The sequence below is a fragment of the Myotis davidii genome, unplaced genomic scaffold (assembly GCF_000327345.1).
Source record: "Myotis davidii unplaced genomic scaffold, ASM32734v1 scaffold317, whole genome shotgun sequence".
NCBI lineage: Eukaryota > Metazoa > Chordata > Mammalia > Chiroptera > Vespertilionidae > Myotis > Myotis davidii.
Window position 1 is genome coordinate 648,627 of NW_006288994.1, and position 14,463 is coordinate 663,089.

Below are 14,463 nucleotides of genomic sequence, written 5' to 3' on the forward strand. Positions count from 1 at the left end.
GCCTGCTGGGCTCTGACAGCCCGGCCCCGCCCACCTCCCCAGGCCGGCCGGCGGGCTCCTTTGTGCTGTCGGGTCATTGGCGTCGGTTTATTTTATTTTTCCGTTCTCTGGGGTCTAGAGTTCAAGCTCAAAGGCCTTCTTTTGCCATTTCACGCCCCTCCACACTCCTCCCCGCCTTCCCTTCTTAATCAACAAGTATCTGCCGACCAAGACCTGTGCAGAGAAGAGCTGTAGGTAGCGAGAGGTGGTTTTATGGGGGTGTAGGGGGTGATGATGGGGTTCAGGGGTGTCTTTTCCGGGTGCTGGATGAACTCCTGAGCCCACAGGGTGTTGGTGCCCACGTGGGTGACTAGGACCAGGAGCAGAGTAGGTCTGGTTTCTATTCTCCGGAATTCTTTTTCTTGCTGCAGCCCCTTTGTGTCAAAGAGCTTTTCGGGAAGTTGAGGCAATGCATTCGTGGACAATATATGTGTGATCTCCCTTTCGGTTCCTGCTGTGGGGAGGGGTGATAGTAGCTTCATTGGCCCGTATTAAATGATTAACTTTGAGATGGTAACCACAAATAACTACCTCTTCTTTGCTCGCGTCACCTGGCCCCACCCGGTTCGGCAGAACAAACATTCCCGAGAGAGAACAAAGGAGCTAAAAGTCTGCTTCTGTTTCCTTCTGCTCGGCTTCCTGGATGCATCTCCAAGAAGGAAGCCTTGACAGCGTGTTGACACCGGGAAGGACGGTGGCCCAGAGCAGGAAGCTGGCCGGGTTAGGGAATGTCGGTCCTCGGGCCAGAAAGCACACGATGGTTCTCGATCAAGTGAGGATGCTTGTGTGCCCCTGGTTCCTAAGGTGTAAGGGGGACAATTGGTTGTGAAAGTAGCTTCAAAGCAATCATCTACAGATGTAAAGTGTTATTGATTACACGTTTAACCTCTCCATTAGTCTGTATGATCTGAATGTGTAAACACACGCGATTGTGATCCACCTGCTCATAGCATTTCTCCAACTTCATCTTGGAGTTGTTTAGAAATGGGGAGAAACCCACTCATCCCACCATTGTTGATTGGTTCTGGTTAGGGAGCACCAGGAATGTTCCGCATGGCACCTTTCCCCCCTTGACGTCACTAGTTTTTTTATTCAAGAATATGCATACCCCGAAAGTTTTGGAAAAGAGTACTTTGTAATCCAGTGATGAATGGTCTTTTCAGTAACGTACACCACTTTGAGATGCCAAGGAAAGCTAGTGACTCCACTCTTAGACACAATTTGAAGAGTAAGTGGAAGCTAGATTAAGAACATGTGTTTTCTATCAAGTTCTTAAGACATAAGGAAATTACTCTTTCCTTTACCCCACAGAGAGACTGGGTAACTTATGTCCAAAGCTACATAGCCAGGAGCAGAATTGGGTATTTTTTCTCTACCATAGTTTATCTTAGTTCAAGGTCTTCAGCCAATCCCCAGTGTGTTTTCTGTTTCTTTTTTAAAAACATTTAACAGCCCTGGCTGGTTTGGCTCAGTGGATAGAGCTTAGGCTCCTCCCGGACCCGGGCCCTGGTCAAGGCTCGTGCAGGAGGCAACCAATCGATGTGTTTCTCTCACATCGATATTTATGTCTCTTCCACTCTCTCTAAAAATGAATGGAAAAATATCCTCGGCTGAGGATTAAAAAACAAAGCAAAAAACAAACATTTAACAAACAGGAACTACCAATGTTCAAGAAATTGTTACTGTCTTTCAAAACCATGTCAGCTGTATTTTATTCCAAAATGCCCTTTGATCATTCTCTGAAACCATATTTCTATATTTAAGGAAGTGAAGAGAGAATGTATCAAATACTTTGGGAAAACATTAAATTGTATTTTTGAAGTAAACATTAAATACATAAATTTTCTCTTAAATCAAAGTCCATTCTGGACAAAGGAAAGTTGGTTACATTTAGTATTTGCCACTGGAATATCCTTACCTGACTCCTAAAACTCTTTTCTTAAATTTAAGTGAACAATCTTACATAGCATTTTAATTTCCTGTGCCTAAAAACATATTAGGGATGGTTCCAGTGTGGCTCTTTTCCTGATTTCTGTTTTAAAATAGAAGACTAAAAATAGTTTTTTTTTCTTTGCTGAAGTTCCTTTATCCAGCTTTATCAATAAAAGTGGGCATCAGTAAATATGTCACTAAATAATTGTTTTTTTTAACACATAATCCAAATGGTTTAGTTTGTTAAAAGATAAACTGAGACATATTGAAAATTTTGAGAGCTTATTTGAGCAAAAATTGGTTTGACTTGGGCAGCATTCAGTCTGCAGATAGGAAAGGAGCTCTAAGGTGCTGTACAAAATGAGAACCTTCAGCGTAGAGGGGAGTGGGAACAAGGGATTTGTACTGGCCAACACGTGGGTTGGTAATTGCAAGTTACTCTCCTTTGGGATCTGGCAGGGGCCTCTCAGGCAGATTACCTAACTAGTTAGTGCTGATCAGGTGATTCCTGATAAGAGGGTTTAAGATTCCATTTCTGGGAGAGCTGGACTTGTATTTGTCTTGCTTTGGTGGTGTGGGGCTTAGCATGAGTAACCCCATTTTGGGCCTGTTGTCTTGTTTTTACCAAATATTTAACTATTCCTTTCTTTACTCACTTCATTTCCGGTGGAGAAATTGGAATAGGGACAAATAGATGAGAGAATTACAGTTTTTAGGGGATTAGTAACTATAGCTCTTTTCTTCTCTTGGGTTTGTGAACAAACAGGTGGAGTTTGCCATATCGGTTTTGTTGCCAAAGAGCCCATTGGGCTTATTGTTTAAATGGGTGAACTAGTAACTCCTGCCCTCTACTGCTTCCGCTCCCTTTCTCAGAACCTAGACTTGAGTCCAGCTGAGAGGAAATTTCGTTGTGCAGAATAGATACACTCACCTAGAGTTTGGCTCTGAATTGTCGGGGCTGGGAGTGGGGGATATGGGGAGGCGGGAGGGGGGGGGGCGAGCGAGCAAACCTTTAGTGTTTACAGGTTTATAATCTCTACCTATTGGAATAATATGGACCAATGGATTTCTGCCACCAGTCTGATCATTCTTGTTGGGAAGCTGTGAATAAGGAGTGGACGCCAAGGCTGCTCCAGCTTTCCATCCTGGGTGATACCTCTGGGCCATTTGAAATATGTGGAGGTGATCTTAAATGATAACATTGTCTTCAAAACACTTTACTGGCTTTGAGACCCTGCAGTTTAGGGATGCTAAATATTTATGTTGATTTATGTTGAGATCCACCAGCTCAAAGAATTTTCTCCTACTTCAAGGCCAAAAACATCTCTGTTAAGGACCACACTTCTAGTGGAAGTTCCTTCATGTAGAAACACGAAGCTAGTTTTTCCCCCCCTAGTCAGTCTCTCTCTCTCTCTCTCTCTCTCTCTCTCTCTCTCTCTCTCCATCTCTCCCTCTTTCTCTCTCCCCTCTGCTTCCTGGGCGGTTGGGACCAAACATGTCCTTTTTTTTTCTTTTCTTTTTTCTTTTTTCAGAGAGGAAGAGAAAATATATATATATATGTAGATAGATAGATAGATAGATATAGATATAGATATCTCCATGTTTTTGATATCAGTAGATTTGGCTCTAAGTGTGAAGGTCTCAGTGAACATGCTGCGTAGAATATAGTTATTGTTATTCTTTCAGAATGGCTAAAATGATAATTGAAAATAGTAATACACATTTTATCATATCTGATATCCTCAGGATACTTCTTACTTAACAGATAAGGATCGTAGAGCCTTAGAGCCAAGTTTTTCTTATCCATATTACATACATGTAATCCTCTCGTATACAATAGAAATGTTATGTCTATTTACAACAATAGAGGTAGATGTATGTTTTCATGAAAAAGAAAATGTGATTTCTTAGCTTACCTCTTACTTTTGAAATGTTAAACTCTGTACTGGGAGGTTTAACTAATACTGTTTTGTTGAATCAAAAGGTGGGAACAGTTTGATAAATGATAGGAGCTTGTGTTGTGTCTAATAAACTATTGCCTAACCTCAGGTCATGAGATTTTACTACTGTATTTGCTTCTAAGCATTTATTGTGTTCAGCCTTTGCATGTAGGTCTCTGATTTTTTTTTTGAGTTGATTTTTTGTGCTAAATTTTGTAGATGCTGTGAAGTAGGAGTTCAACTTCATTGTTTTGCAGCACATTTTTAAAAGAAGACTGCTTTTATATTATGATGCTTGACCTGGTTTATTATCACTATTTAATATTAGTCTACAAATGATAAGCGATTATTTAATGGTATGATTAGAATGAGTAAAACTTGTGCTTTCAAATACTTGGGGTTATGTTTTGAGTTGGTATTATTATTATTATTACATAGTGTTTGAAACCATTTAAATTTGATATTCAACTAGATGAGAGCAGATGTAGCATAAACAAGAAACAATTTCGTGGCTGGCACATGATAGTTATTTAGTAAATATTCATTGAACAAAAATGAGTAAATCATACATTATTTGATTGTTTTCTTTGTTGCTCTTTAAATGAACATTTAGTTAAAAATTAACATATACTGAAAAGTTTATGTTTGAATAAATATTGTTATTTTTATAGGTCAACTCTGTACACCTTGCAATACAGAAAATCAATTTGTATCGGTCTCTATACATTCATATTCACCTTATTTTATGTGGAAGCATCTTTCACTACCTTTCAGATATTTGCTATACAGTGTACCGTTCGTAAAGTATAATGTGCAAAAATAACATTACTATTTATTACAGTAGAAAGGGGTCTTCGCTTAAGTAAATTTGGGACACACTGGATTACATACATTTAAATAGGGTTTTCTCTTATAGCACAGCTCAAAGCCTTTTTATGAAAGTGTGTCTTGTGAAAAAAGGGGCATATTAGGCAACATTTTCCAAGTATTTCTGGCCGTAGGAACTTGATCCAATTGAACATAGAACAGAATAGCACACCTGAAAAGAGCTTTTGGAAAATGCTATCACAGTGATTCTATTTTGTGGACAATTAGGGAACTGCAGATGATCCATTTAATGTTGATGTTATATTTTGAATTCCAGTAAGAGAAGGCAACTAAGAGTATTATTACTGGTATCTGGAGTTGAATTTGCGAGGAATGGGAGCACAGCTTCCTCGGTAAAAGTCTTGCCTTTGGAAACACCTTAGCCCTGGCAGCTTTCCACAGCTCAGACCTGGCGGTGTCAAGAACACAACGCAAGGTGTGTGTATTTGCTTTAATGTTTGGCGGAAGGTTGTTTGACTTGTGGTTTGTCTTATTTGACTTCGTTTTTCTTGTTTTGGTTTGTTTGCTTCTGGCTTCAGAATGTTGTGTTTTCTTATGAAAAGCAGTATAACAGTGTAAAAATGATTTTACTTGTGTTATTTTGTCGTCTTTGGCCATAAGAAAAGATGAAATACTGCCATTTGTGACAACATGGATGGATCTTGGGAATATCATGCTAAGCAAAATAAATCAGAACCAAAATGTAAGAACCATCAAATTTCACTCTTGTGGCTCTAAACCTGAAAGCAACAAATGAGTAAACAAGAAAAACAAACAAGAACTCATGGGCACAGACAGTATGATGGTTGCCAGACGGAAGGGAGGTGGTGTACTAAAGGGTAAAGGGGTCAGATGTATGATAAAGAAGATGATTTGACTTTGGGTGGTGGGCACACAATGCAGTATGCATATTATTGTTAGAAATGTATTATAGAAACCTATATAGCCCTAACCGGTTTGGCTCAGTGGATAGAGCGTTGGCCTGCAGACTGAAGGGTCCTAGGTTCGATTCCGGTCAAGGGCATGTACCTTGGTTGCAGGCACATCCCCAGTAGGCGGAGTGCAGGAGGCAGCTGATCGATGTTTCTCTCTCATTGATGTTTATATATATATATCTCCCACTCTCTATCCCTCTCCCTTCCTCTCTGTAAAAAAGCAGTGAAATATATTAAAAAAGTAAGAAACCTATATAATCTTATTAACCAATGTTACCCCAATAAATTTAATAAAAAAAAAACAAAAAAATAAAAAGTGACAGAACCAGAAAGGAAAGGAGTTAATTAGGCTCATATTCTCATAAAAGAAAATTTATGGTAATATTTTAAAACTCATATTGTTTTTATTTTTTGTAATAAGCATCACATGGATGTTTAAGTTAACTGTCTTATGGAGAATATTTACTAAAAATTGAGTATCTACTATATGCCATATTGTTTGGATTCTTCTGTGAATGAAACAAAGATCCCTGTTCCTTGTTACTACATTCTAGTGGAAGGAAGTTAGAAAATAAACAGTAGACTAAATGTAATATGAAAAAAAGCCTTTTACTTTTAAACTAATAGTTGATAGGTCTAAGGTAAATTGCTTTTCTGTTGTAACACCGATAATCTAATTGTTCAGTCATTTGTAGTGCCTACATCAAATTACAAAAAAGATGAAATATTGATTGCTGTGAAATGGTTATTTTAAATAATTAATTTGAGATTAAATATTATTGACTATTACGTTGAAGAAATCTTCTTTCCTCCTTCATACACTGAAGTTTCAGCATTCCAAGAAAGCAATTAAATGTCATTTATCATTTGTAAAATAACATATATATATGTATTTGTGTGTGTGTGTGTATATATATATGTCTATATATATATTTATATATTTATATTTATATTTACAGGCCTAGGTCGTCCATAGTTAAAATAGAATGAAATTAAATTTAAAAAATGTCTTAGGACATATTTTTCCTATGAAGGACACACTTAAATGCAGTCTTAGCCCTTTAAAATAACTGCAAATGCTCATGATTAAGTGATTTAATTTTTTTGTTTTGTTTGTTTGTTTGCAATATAGAGGTGTGTCTTTGTGTGTGAGTGAGAAAAAGAGGCAGGGGAAGGAGGATGAAATATGCCCAGGCTCCCTGCATGCCTTTGTTTCAGTAGCTTTTCAGAGTCCTGCCACTGGAATTGAGAAAATGGACTAAACATTTACATTTATGTTTAAAATAGAGGATGCTGTTTTTCTCTACCTTATGCTTCTTGCTCTTTCTTTAAGCTACGGGAGTGTCACCATACTGCATATTCCTTTATGTGGGCATAGCTAGTGTACTAGCCTGAACACCTCTACTTGGATAACCCATCTCGCATTAATCCACTTTTGTTTTTTTTTGTGTGTATGTGTGTGTGTTTTTATTGGTGAATGCTTTTAGGAGTTGAATAATGAATATGGTTTATGGACTTAATTACTGAAGTAGTAATGATGTAGTAGAGAAAAAATTAAAATGTTCAATCACAAGGTCGTTAACAAAGAATGAAAAATAATCAAGGGCAAAAGAAGAAAGAAGGTTTTAAGATAAAATCCAAACTCGAGTATTAGAACCACTTCGTTGAGTGAGGCATGGAATGATTTTTGCCGAAGATAGAACCTGTACTAACAGAAGAGTCCAGTTCTGTTAGTAACAATCTTTTTGTACTTAAATACAGTGACATGAGCATATTTGAATGGGCTGTAATAAAGTTTTGGAAAAAGCGGATATAAGAAAAGTCACACAATTGTAGTTAAAAAGTCAACAGTGGTGTGTGTGGCACATTACAGAGAATACTCTTTCTGGTCTTTGTTCATTACTTCAGGCAGGTTTTACATGGAGTAAGAGCTGTTTACTTCCATGAAATCCCACTTTCTGATCTGAGGTAAACAGGACAGTTTCAAAGACAGGGGCTCAGAGTCATTCACAGCCTTTTGACTGCATTCATTTTTAAATGCCTTATTTCAAACAATGTCCTGGTTTATGATTTTCCTATGTTTTCCCTTTTAAAAAGAGGCAGATGGTATGAAAACTGGACTCCCTTATTTAAAGGGAGTGTTGATATTTATAACAGGCTTATCTCCAACAAGATTTATTGTTTTGCAGCTGTTTTAGGTTGGAAAAAAATATTATATTAAAGCCATGGCTTGTTTTTCTTTCTGTAGCTGGGGAGGTGGGGATTATTAGAATGTGAAAGAGTGATGTTTGATTTTTCATGTGAATAAAGTGTAAACAGTTTTTCTTTTGCTTCTGTCTGTGAATTTTTCTGTTTGTATGCTGTTTTCTCACTGAGCTATTTCCTAGATATATCACACTTGAGAAATAATTTACTCATCATTTTCATTTTATCAGTGTATTCTAGGTATGCAGGAGATTTTCATTAAGAGTTAGCCTATGTTATTGAATAAACCACTTTCTAATTTTCCATTTTGATAATTTAGTCATTTTCATTCTTCCTTGAGCATCTGTTACATTGGGAAATTAACATTTTCTGTTCTCTTATATAATTACACTAGAGGCCTGGTGCACGAAATTCGTGCACTAGGTGAGGGGGTGTCCCTAAGCCTGGCCTGCACCCTCTCACAGTCCAGGAGCCCTTGGGGGATGTCCAACTGATGGCATAGGCCTGCTTCCTGTGGGGAGTGGGCCTAAGCCAGCAGTCGGACATCCTTAGTGCTACTGTGGAGGCGGAGAGGCTCCCACCACCGCCGCTGCACTCACCAGCCGTGAGCCCAGCTTCTTGCTGAGTGGTGCTCCCCCTTGTGAGAACGCACTGACCAGGAGGGGACAGCTTCTGCATTGAGCAGGATCGGGTCAAAACCATCTCTCTGACATCCTCCAAGGGATCCTGATTGTGAGAGGGCACAGGCAAGGCTGAGGGACCCCACTGGTGCACGATAGAGGCCGGGGAGGGACTGAGGGAGGACTCCAGGGCGTGTCCGGCCTGTCTTGCTCAGTCTGGATTGGCTGAACCCTAGCAGCAAGCTAACCTACTGGTCGGAGCATCTGCCCCCTGGTGGGCAGTGCATGTGATAATGACTGGTCAACTGATCAACTCTCTGCCCCCTGGTGGTCAGTGCACATCATAGCGAGTGGTTGAGCAGCCTTAGCATATCATTAGTATATTACACTTTGATTGGTTGAACAGACCACCGGACACTTAGCATATTAGGCTTTTATTATATAGGATTATTTACTATAAGATATAATTTTCTTCTTTTTATTTTCTATTCTTTGCCTCTATTTTTTATCACAAATGATGCTATTTTTCTCGGATATGTTTTAGAAACTTTATTATTTAACTGAAAATTAATTATACTTTATGGTCTAATCTTAATGCATGGAGCTATTTCTTTGACCACAAGATAGCACTAGGATGAATGTCTGTGCCTGTACACACATACTATTTTTGTACTTACATGTTCTGTATATGTACCTACACATAACAAATTTTCTCGAGTATTTTTATAATAAGTATATTGATTTATTGTGAATAAATGTGATTATGGATTTATGTAGAGATAACTTATATGGCTTGCATGTCAAATTAAATAGTTTCACTATTTACAGATATTACCTTCCTGAATATGAAATATGATTATATCAGACTTGTATATTTTTCCTTTTTAATAATTGAAACCAAAAATATTATTTAAAAGTTTATTTTGCTTTTTAGCACTCACATCTAAATTATTTACAGTGTCATCATGAAGACTAGAATATTGCTTAAATCTATGAAATCTACCATTAGGTTTCAGGTGTGTATTAGCTTCTATTGCCACATAACAAATTATCATAAACTTAGTGGTAACCACTAAGTTTATAGATCAGTAGGCCAACATAATGTCTTCTGCTCAGGGTCTTACAGACCTGAAATCAAATGCCAACCAGGCTGTTCAAGGCTCTCTGGAAGAATTCACTTCTAAGCTCATGTAGGTTCATGGCTGGATTTATTTCCTTGTGGTTGTAGGACTGGTGTCCTCATTCCCTCCTTGTCTGACTAACCTTTTCCAGGCCATACACATTTCTTGCAATGTGGCCCCAATCAGCAGTAGAGAATCTCTTGTGCATCATATCCCTTTCACTTTGAATTTCTCTGACTTCTCTGACTCCGACCTCTAGATTAAAAGTGCTGATATTAGATCAGTCCCACTTGGATGATATCCCTATTTTATTTTACTTCTTTAAATATGTTCTCTTTCCCACACTTATTATTGTTTAATTTCTTAACATTTTTATTGAATTTATTGGGGTAACATTGGTAAATAAAATCATATAGGTTTCAGGTGTACAGTTCTATAATACATTATGTGTGTACGAGGGGCCCAGTGCAGGAATCCATGTACCTTGAAAGGAACTGTGGGCCACGAGGCTGCAGTGAGCACAGGGGCGGGTCTCAACCCATCCTCGATGCCCCCACCTGGCCCCTCCCGCCATGGCCCCCAGTCCTGTCTGCCTGCAGTAGGTGTGATTGGGGCTGGTGCCAGCAGCAGGTGCGAGCAGGACTGTCGCTGACAGCGGGTGCGAGAGGCATCTGTTGCCCTGATTGTCCCTCAGGAGCAGGGGGAGATGGAGAAGCTCTGAGGGGCGGTCGGTGCCGGCAGCCACTGCTTGCACCTGCTGACAGTGCCGAGCGATTGGGGCCATCGCTGGGTGCTGGCAGTGGGTGCGAACACCCGGTGGGACCTCAGCGCGTGGGGGCAAAGAATTTTCAGTAACCACCAGCGGCTTGCCCCGATGACAGCCACCGGCGCCCTGCCTTGGTCTGGCAGCCCCACTCACCTGCTCCACCATCCCACCATGGCTGATGCCCGCCATGTTCCACGCACGCCCCCTGGTGGTCAGCACACGTCATAGCAACCAGTTGTTCGGTTGTTCCGCTGTTTGGTCTATTTGCACGTTAGGGTTTTATATATATAGGTATTGTATTGCGTGCTCACCACCCAAAGTCAGGTCTCCTTCAATCACCATTTATATCCCTTTACCCTCTGCTACCTCCTTACCACCTTTCCCTCTGGTAATCACCGTACTGCTGTCCATGTCTAGGAGGATGTTCGCTTGTTTTCTTTTTGCTTAACCTCTTTACTTTTTCATCTAACCCCCCAAACTCCTTCTGAAAGCTGTCAGATTATTCTCTGTATTTATGAATCTGTTTCTATTTTGTTTATTTTGCTCATTAGATGCCACATATAAGTGAAATCATATGGTATTTGTCTTTCTCTGACTGGCTTATTTCCCTTAGCATAATACTCTCCAGGTCCATCCATGCTGTCACAAAAGGTAAGATTTCCTTCTTTTTTATGGCTGAGTAGAATTCCGTTGTCTAAATGTACCACAGTTTTTTTATCAACTCATCTGATGGGCACTTGGGCTGCTTCCAAATCTTGACTATTATAAATAATGCTGCAGTGAACATGGGGGTGCATACGTTCTCTTGAATCAGCACTTCTGGCTTCTTTGGATATATTCCCAGAAATGGAATCTCTGGGTCATAAGGAAATTCCATTTTTTAATTTTTAATTTTTTTCTTTTATTATTTTGTAATAATGTATCAGAGTGTCAGTTGTTTCACATCCTCCCAATTATTTTGTGTATAGTTAATCTTCATTTGAACCATTCTAGTGTGTGTGTAGTGGTACCTAAATTTTAATTTTAATTTGCATTTTCCTGATTACTAATGGTGTTAACAACTTTTTAATGTGCAAAACCAGTTTAAGAAAGCATATTAAAAACAAAAACACTTTTTTTATTCCTCAACTGAGAACATGTTTATTGATTTATTTTGAGAAAGAGAGAGAAACATTGATGCGAGAGAAATATCAATTACCTCCCATATTTGCCCCATCAGGGGATCGAACATACAACCTCTTGGTATTTGGGATGATACTCCAAAAAACTGAACATCTAAATGATATTCTAAAAAACTGAACCACCCATCCAGGGCAAAACAAAAACACTTTTTAATCTTAAAAGTTCTAAAGAGCAGAAAGTTTTAATTAAATAAGAAATTATGAATTATTTTAATATGCAGTTTTAGATATTTAATAAAATTAGTACCTTCTTCCTTAAGTATATGTTATCAAGTTTCAAAAATGTTAAAATCTCTGATGATTTAGTCAAATTATTCCTACAGCAATGTCCATAAATAATAAATACTTCCTTATTCATATTTTAGTTGCTTTAGCTATCAGAGCAAGTTAGTTCCTCAGGGAATGTAGTGTTCTTTGTAAAAGAAGGTGATGAGATGTCCTCTCCAAGGAATCAAATTGTGAAAACAATCTTGGTATTGTACATGCTAATATAAATCTGTTATTCCCTTTCCGCATCTATCAGAGCACATTTTAAATTGTGCCGATGCTGTATGCAAATAGATGTCTTATTAGAAACTGGGGCTGTATGTGCTAATGCCTCCCTGGATTTCTCGGGAGTTTGCTGTCTAACCATCACAGCAATAGAAAAGAATGGTGATTACTGTAAGGCTTTGAAGAACAAAGAAAAGTCAGACTATTTTAGAGGTTGTAGATGTCTGAGGTACTGACAGTTGTCACCATCACATGAATGGGTATCTCTTTTCTAACTTCTTGTTTGTTGTAGCTAATAAATTGTGAATCCTTTGTGCATGCCTGCATTCTCTAGGCACTTTCATCTTAAAATTTGGTAGAATGTCATTTTGCTCAAAGAATCTCTAATAATAAAAGCGTAATATGCTAATTAGACCAGACAGCCAACTGACTTTCCAGACGACCTTCCGGATGAAGCTGTGGCAGCGGGGGGCGGAGGTAGAGGTGGTTCGGGGCAATCAGGCAGTCAGGGGAGCAGTTAGGGGTGATCAGGGAGGCAGGCCAGCGGTTACCTCCCCCCCCCGCATGAATTTCTTGCACCAGGCCTCTAATAGAATATAATAATTTTAAAGACAAGATGAAGATTTTACATTTTTGACATTTTGATTAGGGATTACCAACCACTAAAAAAAAAATAGGAACAAAAATTTAATATTTGTTTCTCTTGAATTAATTTCCTAGGTTGAAATTCTTTTAAAGTTTTAATATTCACATAATATAAAATGTGTTTGTTCATAAATGGTATGTCCTTATAAAAATTTAGGTTCTTAAGATTTTGGGGGTATAATTTTTTTATTTAAAGTGCATTTTAAAATAAATAAAATTCAATTTACTTTGATGAAAAGATATTGTCTGTGGATCCTTATTTTATTGTTTATTAAATGTAATGAATCAATAAAATACTGGTCTCTAAATGTTATCTCTGGTAGGATGTTGGTTTAAATGACTAGGAAGGAATTGGAGGAAGAATAGTGAGTGACTGTTTTAGTGGATAGTGTAAGTAATTTTTAAAAATTTAAGTTATTCTATAAAGGTGACAAGCAAAACTAAATTGAAGAGGAAGTAATGTTTTCTGTGTTTTATTCATTTATCCTAACTTTTAAAATGAAGTGATATATTTTTTTAGCCCCACACAATGAATTAAAATGACTCCTCTTTACAATTAAGAAATACAAAACACTATGCAAATAGTTTCTATATGAATAAATATATATTTTGACATTTTTATGGTATTTATATTAACAGTATTAATTTTTAATGTTCTGAATTATTAAAAGTGAGACAGTAGGATTAGGTGATGGCCTGGTTTCATTTCTGGAATTTTAAGGACGTGTTAGCTTGTATTTAATAACTACATGGTTTATGAGGAATGAAAATGTAATTTGACTTTTGTCTTCATTTGTATATTCTTAAATATTAGCATAATATTAAATGTGAAGATTTTTATGAATAGAAAAATGGATTTTTGCTGAGTTTATAATTTTCTTATACATATGTAAAAATTATTAATTTGGGGATGCCTTTTACTGTACTAGGTGGGATCATTGTTAACATTGCTCTGTGTGACCATATACATATGTGAACAGTACAGTTTGGTCTGAATGTATTCAAATTCATTTGGTATTTGAGAACCTTAATAATGCTTATTAGTAAAACTATACCTTGACAATTACATCAGTTTATATGGAGACATCTAAACATGTTTGTTTTAATTAGGGTGATACTACTGACTATAATTAATAGATACAAAGAAGAACAGAGGCCCGTATGCTACAGTTTATTTCTTGTTCTCAGGTCAGCATGAAAGAGGAAAACAAGTTGGTTGAGTAGCCCTTTTCTGTGCAGTCACTCAGGATCCAGGATATAATGTTTGCCGTCTTCATCACATTTTTTTCAGTGTCACTCTGGAGGCCGCCTCCCTTTGAGCCAGATGAATGAGGAGCATATGAATAAGTTGCAGACATTAATTTACTCATATTTCATTGGCTGAAACTCAGTCACATGCCCACAACTAGCATCAAAGGAAGCTGGAAAATGTGGTCCAGTGTGCTCAGTAAACAAAAGAGAGAACATGTACTTCATTGAGTAGCCAACACTTTTCCTATAGCCCATCTTTCTTGTCATGAAATAGCCATGCACATCCTCTTTCCTGCCTTCCCAGAAGGGAAATCCTAAAGTTCCCATCCGTTGCATCCAGGAGGAAGTCAAAGATCTGAAGCCAATGTGGTTAAAAACAGAGACAGAGAGACAAAGAGTAGGTTAAGGATATATCTCAAACTGGAATGTGGTTCCTTGAGGTTTACAGACTATGAAATTTACCTACTCT

General features: G+C 37.9%; 1 protein-coding gene across 1 annotated transcript in view; it reads left to right on the forward strand.

Annotated features, from left to right (window-relative positions):
• The window catches only part of TRIQK (triple QxxK/R motif containing), a 48,724-nt gene that overhangs the window by 10,725 nt on the left and 23,536 nt on the right, over positions 1 to 14,463 (forward strand). Inside the window, exon 3 of the mRNA XM_006761202.2 lies at positions 5,056 to 5,214. The gene's annotated coding sequence lies outside the window, so the exon portion shown is untranslated. The remainder of the gene's footprint in view (positions 1 to 5,055; positions 5,215 to 14,463) is intronic.